At 39.0% G+C, this 9,034-nt stretch overlaps 1 pseudogene; it reads right to left on the bottom strand.

Moving 5' to 3' along the window:
* Nucleotides 1-3,630: 3,630 nt before the first annotated feature.
* LOC107832743 (S-adenosylmethionine decarboxylase proenzyme-like) lies at nt 3,631-5,254 on the bottom strand (annotated as a pseudogene).
* Nucleotides 5,255-9,034: the final 3,780 nt, after the last annotated feature.

Below are 9,034 nucleotides of genomic sequence, written 5' to 3'. Positions count from 1 at the left end.
TACTGGTAAATCAGTTATGGCTTACAGAGGTTGAGATCGAGGATGACTCGAGTAAAGAAAATTTTGGATAAGGGTTATATTATTCTTTGGGGGTGTATGTGAAATACTGAATGATTAAGTTGCTATTCGTAAAGGATGTAGCGTGAATGGGGTAAGGATTCACTTGGCTGCTTAGAAGTATGGATTATTTCCTTGGTTGTTGTTGTGCAAATGGGGCACAGGTCGTTCAGTCCGTTTGGCCGATAGATTGAGATCTGAGTAGAGTGGAAGACTCATAAGAATGGTTCTAATGGATGTATGATCTAAATGTGGCAATTGAGAATTTTGCGGATCTGTTCATGGCTAGAATCTAAGGGTTACATCGGATGGAGTCGAGACTCACAGTATTTCTATATCATTGTGGATTCTACATTTCAGTATCAAGAAAGCAGAAAATGAACATCTTTAAACTCATAGAAGGTCTCTTCAAAGTGGGTATCTCAGTTGTGGTACTTCTGGGGTGCTTAAGAGAGCATTCAACGGCTTATGAGCCTTTGGGCGGTCTTGTTTTATGCTAGGATCTTGTGTGGTGCATTTTGGTTGCAGATTGTGGTATTATGGCAAGGAGAAGTATCAATTTAAAGGTGATCCAGGAGGAACTTGGAGAATTAGGACGGTTTGGTAACGTGTTGGATCAACATAGTGACGAATGTGATTGTCTCTTTTGGTTCTTATGATGTAGTGAGTTTCTACAGGTATTTTGTGGTGATACTCTCAGGTTTTTGATGGCTTGCATAACTTGGTTTAGTTAGAGAGATTTAGTTCTGATGGCTTAAGTATGCGCAAATAAGTTTTGAAGGGATCTCAATAGTTTCTACTATGGTTCAAGGAGTATATTTCCTAGTGGCATGATGAACATGTGATGTATAGTGATTTTATCTGGATGAAATCAAATGGAAGGTCCTTAGCTAAATGAGTGTGTAGTTTGCTTGCGACTTAGAGTTGATTTGGAGATTTTCGTATTTTTCATATGATGGCATAATAGTTGTAGTGTGTTGTGCGAGATTGAGATTTGCATGTGCAAGGTCACTCTTCAGTTTTGAGAGGAAGGTCCTAAAATCTTAGGCAGCATAGACAATTTCAAATGACTAGGTAAATGATATTACTATTTTGGTATGGTTTGATGATAGTGTACATTTCAGATGGGGTATGTGTTTTGATTTATGGATACTCTATTGGTATTGCGGCACTCTCCTGGTTCATCGAGTGTTGATATTCAGTTCTGCCATGAGGAACTGAAGAATTTTAGAAGTATTCTATGTGGGGATGGTTGCGTGTATGAGATGTATTAAACATTCAGGCGGTGGAGTTGAGATCAGATATGGTGATTCATATATTCTATTGTTTAGAGATGGGGAGTTCTCATAAACAGGTTATTTTGTGGTTATGGACTATGAAATATGGGTAAAGCTAGCTAGATGATAGTATGTGTTATGATTTAGTCATTGTGCACTTTCGAAGGGTTATTCATATATCTGTGGGTGACTAGAGCTGGTTTGGGGGTCCATTAGTAGGCCCAATTTGGATGTGTATTCTACACCGAGTTGGATTGGTTGGCTCCATGTTGCTATTGTTGAGGGATTTGCCATTCGATCGTTGTTAAGCTTATTTGTGTTTTGAGATGATCTGTGAGTTAATCTTTTATGCTACGAGGAGTTATGATTCGTTGGTTATATGCACAAGTGATGCGGTTCTACTTGGGCTTTATAGCGGAATGTGAGTGAGATAAGTATTTGGGTATTGAATGATTAATTGTTCATTGGCTATATTATTTCCGGATTGTGGGATTGTGTTATTTACTCTCCGTGGTTATGGTAAAGAACTTTGGATAATTGATGTCGAATTGCGCGTGGTTATTGATTTTGAGCAAAGAGGCTGAGGTACTTCATATGGACTAGTGGTTCGATGGTGTCATACATTGTAGTGGTGTTTTATTGGGGTATGATCCTTTGTGATAGATTCGTGTGTTTTGGCTTTGCAATGCGTGATGGGTTCTTAGCATGGTGTTCTGATGGTACTTGTTAATCTGGAGGGACAGTTCTCTCGTTGGAGTCATTTTCTATATTTTGAGTACATTTGAATTGTTGCTTACTGGTGCACGGATTGCACGTGATTTTGATCGGCATAGAAATTTTCTATAACTCTTGTCGAAAAAGAGGAAGATCCATGGCTTGTGGATCTAACGAATGGTTATGCGTTTTGCGTGTTTCTATCATCTTTGGCAATGTATAAAGGTGTTAGAATGAGGCCTTGTTTGATAAGAGGTTCATTACCAACATTGGGTTGTTTTGGGCAGCTACTGTGACCAGAAATTATCGATATGAGTATTTGAGTTTTTGAGGTATATCATGTGATTACATCTTGGGGTTATGGATATGGTTTGATACAACTTGTTTAGACGTGTACAATGTGTAGATGCGAGATTCTGATCTTATAGAAAATTCCAGATGTTGGAAAAATTTGGCTCTGAGGCTTATGAGGAAGTTTGAATTACGAAATTTCGGTTATGTTGTGTTATCAGACCTATATGGGATATGGTGACGTGGGATCACCCCCGAGTATGTGCATGGTATGGTTATATAGTGATTTGATGGATTTTGGAACAACTCCAGGCACGTTTGAGGACGAACATATATTTAAGTGGGGGAGGATGTAACGATTCGACCGGTCGTTTTGAGCATTTACACGTCGCACGGTTGTTTAAGGGTATGAGTAGCCCCGTATGATGCATTATGACTTATGTGAATCGTCGGTTTTGGTTTTCATATTAATCGGAATTGATTTGGAAGAATGATTCTCAACTAGAAGATTTTAATTTAAAAAGGTTGACCAAGTTTGACTTTTAAGTATTTGACCTCGGGTTGGATTTCTGGAAGATGGACTAGGTCCGCGGTGTTATATATATATATATATATATATATATATATATATATATATATATATATATATATATATATATATATATATTGTGTGTAAAAATTTGAAGTCAATCGGACGTGATTTGATAGGACTCGGCACTCTAATATTAATCTGATGCTTATGGAAGTGTTGTCGCGGCATAATTATGCGCACCGCAAAATGAGAGTACGGCCACAGCATAATTATGCGGACCGCAGAGGAGAGGGCTAAGAAGTCCGGACGCACAATTTTTGTGCGGCCGTAGAGACTGGTAGAGTGCGGCTGCAGCAGAATGGTGCATACCGCACAATGAAGTTCAGAGGAAGTACTATATAAGCGAGGCTTGGGGTTTTATTTCATATTTTTAACTTTGGGTGCTAAGTTTGTGATGATTTCTCGTTGGTTTTTCAAGAAATTCATCGGGGTAAGTGATTCTAACTCAGATATGGTTAATGTACATGAATATATCATTGTTTTCATCATTTTTTTTACACAACAAACAGACGTTTATTTGACACAATAATTCAAAATGCAGGTTCATAGGGCTTCGGGTGTAACACCAAAAAGCCAAGAATAGTTCAGAATTTGCACATCGGCATTACATATCCGAACGACACACAGCTTGGACATCAAGTCCTTTATTCTAAGAAACACTGAAAAAACAAACACCGACACGGACAGAGACAGACACGGACACTGAAAGAAAAAATAACACAGCCCTCAAGATACTACTCCTTCTCTTCTTTCTCTTCATCTTCTTTCCAGCAGCCCTTCAGAACGGACTTGGGAGATCCACAGAAAGTAGTTCTGGTGAACTTCTGGTAGACAATGGAACCACCCTTGCCAAATTCTTTTGGACTCCACTCAGCACGAGAGTAGCCTTTCACATCAACAGAGCAAACACGTTCCAGTAACTTGGTAGCAACATCAGCATGCAAAGCAATAGAGAACTCATCTGGCTCGAAGCATGCCAGCACCCTCTCAACCAGGGGACCCAGCTTCATGGTTTTCATATCATACCCAATTGACATAGCTAAAGCCATCTTCCGAGGTAATGTGAATGGTTGAGAGTGCAGCTCCTTCAATTGAATTCATGGAATAACCACAGGGTTAAAACTCAAAATCGCATATCTTAGAATTGGGGAGGATCTTCCTTATCCCAGATCGAACAGTCATATGTGCAGCCGAGCTTCCTTCAGTCTTGTAAAATACAGATGCCTTATCCCTGTCCAAACTAGTCATACACATATCAAGAGTGTAAACAGGGTCATTAGACTGAATAGGTCCTGCAAAGGCAGAGTAAACATGCCATTTCTGTGCTTTGTCAGGACTGCCCATAATCACAGCCTTGCTACCGGCAGCAAGCTTTCCAAAATAGCCATCGTGGATAGCAACTTCTTCAGAAAAGTGACGGTGAGGAAACGACTGAGCGCCAGGGAAAATGAAGTTCCCACGGGTATACCTCACGTCTTTTACTTTGAGAGACAGGGTCTCAGCCAACTTTAGGATGGGCGGAATGGCTAGAAGCAACTTTGTGGTGAAACAGGTTTTGATGATTATCTTGTAAGAATAAACAAAAGGCTCGACTCGGAGAGGACATAGGAATCAACATCGTCATTTGATAGGGAATCAACAATGGTGCACTCAGCAGGTCCGAGAATCTCATCCAATTGTGCCTTTGAGAGAGATCGAAGTCCTTTTCCGTTGGGATCAGCAAACAGACCAGGCTCGAAGAAAGAAATTTCAAGCCTCTTCTTGAAACCTTCAAAACCAATGGCAGAGACTGGCAAGGACATATCCATGATGAAAAATGTTCACAGAAGCAAAAGAAGTTAAAGAGGAAAATGTTCCGAGCAATGAGCACAAAAGCAGAAAGTAGAAAAGGAAGGAAGAAAAGGAGTGAGGGCGCAAAAGAAACTGAAAGCAGAATTTTTTTTTTGTTTTTTTTTTCGGTGCGTCTATTGACGTGTTAAGGACGAAAGCTTAGGGAATATCAGGAGGGTTTGCGCACGCAGTTGGAGTAAGCAACAGATCGGAACTTCTTGACTCCACCGTTTGGTCGAACGTCTTCAATGCTGTAGCCGAGGGGAGCTTCATAAATAAGGAACTACTACTGGACTTTTTTTCCCACCTTTTGACTCCATTAGATCATTCCTAATATAAAATTTGAAAATTGTTCTAAATTTGATTTTCTCCGATATATCACGATCTTTTCCTCCAATAAATCAGAAAATTCCGAAGAAGAGATGAAACCCTAGAAATTTGTTAGGAAGAAAATTCCGAATGAGTTACCAAGAAAGAAAATAGAAACGCAATATTATCGTTTGTTTTCATCATTCAATTAGTATTTTGAGATGAAAATTTGGGGAAAATTGTAGAAATTTCATAAAGCGAATTTTTGGGATTTGAATGTCGAATTGAAGTCAGATTAGAGTGAAACAGGAATGGTTGGACTCGTAATAGAATTGGTTGTCGGATTTTATGAGTTTTGTCGGGTTTCGAGGTGCGGGCCTGAGTGTGATTTTTGGCCAGATTTAGGATATGATTTAGGATTCGATCTTTATCATTTGTAATTGTTTCCATGGTCTGTATTTGATGTATTTGAGTTGCATTTTGGCTAGTTTGAGTCGTTCCGAGGTTGCTACGAGCGTGATGACATTTTTGGAGCATCACTTGGCTTGCTCGACATTTGAAATTGGCTTGTTTGAGATAAGTAACCTTTTTAAACTTAGTGCTGAGGGTATGAAACCCCGAATTATGTGCTATTTGATTGGTGTTGAGGTGACAAACATGCTAGGTGACGGGCGTGTGGGCGTGAAACGTGTGAATTGTGACTCCGTTGTTTTTAGGACACTGTATAGTGGCCTTACTTTGTTGATATATATGTTTATCACCATGTGACAAAGTAATTGAGCTATACATCATGGTAGATACCCTATTTAGGCTTTATGGTTGTATTGTTGGGACCCATAGTGGTCGTTTTCTTACTGTCACCTTATCGATTTCATTGATATTTCGTACTCAGTCACATTCATACATACATATCATATCTCAGTCTCAATTGCTACTTATTCATACATCATATCATTATTCCGGGTCAGTTTTCATGACATTGTGAGCCCGTAAGTGAGACTGGATAGATTGATGATTGAGTGAGCCCGAGAGCCTGATTCTGAGTAACAGTCATGGGATGGGGCTGCACGCCGCCGCGGTTATATTTCTGATTATGATAGCGCTTGGGCTAAAGGAACCCCTCCGGAGTCTATAACACACCCCATTGAGCGTAGTTGATTATATTTAGGGATGGATCTTCCCTTGGTATGAAGATTGATCTTTTCCATGAGGCTATATTTGCCTCTTTCCTTAGTACTAGAGCCTGATGGTCATTGATATATATATTCCAGGATGGATCTTCCCTTGGTCGTAAGAGCATATATAGGACCGAGTGGTTGTGAGGTTATTATTATTATTATCCAGAGATGGATCTTCTCCATTGGGCATGATTGGCCTTTTACTCGGTACTGATGACTGATGGTCAGTGATGTATATATATGTATTTCGAGATGGATCTTTGCTAGGACATATGATTCAGATACAGTACCGAGTGGTTGAGCATTGATATATATACTTGCACATGGATCTTCTCCATGGTACCGGAATAGCCTTTCCTCGGTACTGGGCAACTGATGATCAGTGATGTATATATTCCGGGATGGATCTTCCCTGGGCTGTATGTGCCATATACCGAGTGGTTGCGTATTCATGGGTGGAGCATGTGAGTACATGTTTTATCTCTAGGATACATGGCATTGGCATGCATACATGACAGACACGCATAGAGGTGCATTGTTCCTTATACTGTACGATATCACGTCGCTCATGATTTCTTTCACACACATTGACATATGGGCATAGAGAGGAATTTTTCACACTTGCTGTTTGGGGAAAAAAATGAAACATCTTATTTATTTTGGAAAGAACTACAATTTTCAAACTATCTCGTATTTTTATCGAAGATTTTGTTAAAGGATTGAGTTTTCACTGATATTCTTGAAAAAACAAACTATTTTCAGAAATTTTTTGAAAACGCTGAGCATTTTATCTCCGAGTTACTTCATTATTTATATGCTCTATGTTGTAATGAATTTGTGTTGGATTCTGGTGTTGGACTCGACCATGTTCTAGCTCGTCACTGCTTTCAACTTAAGTATAGGTTTGTTACTTTTTGAGTACATGGGGTTGGTTGTACTCATACTACACTTCTTGGATATTGCATGCAGATTTTAGATGTCGACGTTGCTGTGTTGGATGGGAGCTGAATGGGCAATGTGTCTGCGTTCCAATTGTGGCTGCCTCTTGTTCATGGTAGCCGTAGATTTATAAAACTCTGTTTATGTACTTTTCAAATAGAAGATGTATTAAATTCATATATGCTTTGTAATCTCTATTCTTAGAAGCTCATGATTTGTACTACCATTTTTTTGAATTGTATAAGATTCAAATAACCCCTATGTTTAATTGTTTATTTAATATTGTTGGAATTGGATAGTTATTAGTTGGCTTACATAGCGGGTTAGGTTAGGTGCCATCACGACTGGTGGATTTTGGGTCGTGACAAGTTCGAATCAAAGCTCTAGGTTTATAGTATCTACAAGTCACGAGCAAGTGTCTAGTAGAGTCTTGCGGATCGATATGATGACGTCCATTCCTATCTTCGAGAGGCTACAAGACATTTAGGATATATTTCTTATCTTTATTTTCTTTATCATGGAATATTGATTCAGCTTGAACCATGACTTTTGAATTCCTTCCACGCATTCGTATGCACACATCAGCACTCAGTAATTCTATAGATGAGGTGTGAGATATGGTTTTTGTGTGATGATGATGAGCTAGTTTGGTGGACTTAAGGCCGGGTTTTGACTGTAGCATGAGCATAGAGGTGTTGATTGTGTAAGAACATGCTTTTGGACTTATATGTTTGGTAGCATCCCTATGAGGGGAATTTGTAACTAGATGAGTGGTCGGATTGCTATATGATGAGTATGAAGTGACTATGGGTATGTTTAGATAGATTGGATTTGACAAAAGGGGTTTGATTAAGATGCAAATTTGGTGCTTGATTTTTGTCTTGATATAACGTATAATATTGAGTTATGAGTGTCTTGGAGGACCTTTGATGTTGTTTTGTTGAGGAGTGATGTAGATTTTCATGTTGTGATATGAGTTCAGACTAAGGAAGATTAAGTGATTGCGTAATAGTTTTGACTGTGGAAGGCTATAAACAGATGTTAGTTTGAGGCGAAGCAGGTGGATTATCTCCTGCGGGGTGTCCTGAGGTTTGTGTGATCCCTATGTTGTTTGTTGGGAGTTCACTTTCACCAGTGAATTATATGTGTTACAATTTATGTTTGGATCGTTTGTAAGAGTTGGCCTGACTATTACAAGGATGAATGCGAGAATTGTAGAGGATATGAGATATTTAACGATTGTGTTACAAGAGCTTATGAAGGATTTAGTTGAATTTCAATGCGGTATTTTGGCAGCAACAGTGTATGGGTATTGTATGTTATCAGATGATTTATTCGTTGGCTTTGATCCAAGCGGGGGAGTCTATTATTGATAAGTTGATTACACGGTTATGTGTCGTATTGGTTTCAGTTTGAGGTATACTAGTAAATCTGTTATTGCTTTTAGAGGTTGAGATCGAGGATCACTCGAGTAAAGGAAATTTTGGATAAGGGTTGTATTATGATTTGGGGGTGTATGTGAAATATTGATTGGTTGAGTTGTTATTCATAAATGATGTATCGTGCATGGGGTAAGCATTCACTTGGCTGCTTAGAAGTATGGATTACTTCCATGGTTATCTTTATGGAAATAGGGCACAGGTCATTCGGTCCGTTTGGGCGGTTTGATTGAGATCTGAGTAGAGTGGAAGACTCACAAAAATGGTTCTAATGGATGTAAGAACAAAATCTAGCAATTGAGAATTTTGTGGATCTGTTCATGGCTAGAATCGAAGGGTTACATTGGATAGTGTCGATACACGTAGTATTTCTATATCATTATAGATTCTGCATTTTAGTATTAAAAA

Source organism: Nicotiana tabacum, chromosome 16, assembly GCF_000715075.1.
Source record: "Nicotiana tabacum cultivar K326 chromosome 16, ASM71507v2, whole genome shotgun sequence".
Lineage (NCBI taxonomy): Eukaryota > Viridiplantae > Streptophyta > Magnoliopsida > Solanales > Solanaceae > Nicotiana > Nicotiana tabacum.
This window is presented reverse-complemented; position numbering and strand designations above follow the sequence as displayed.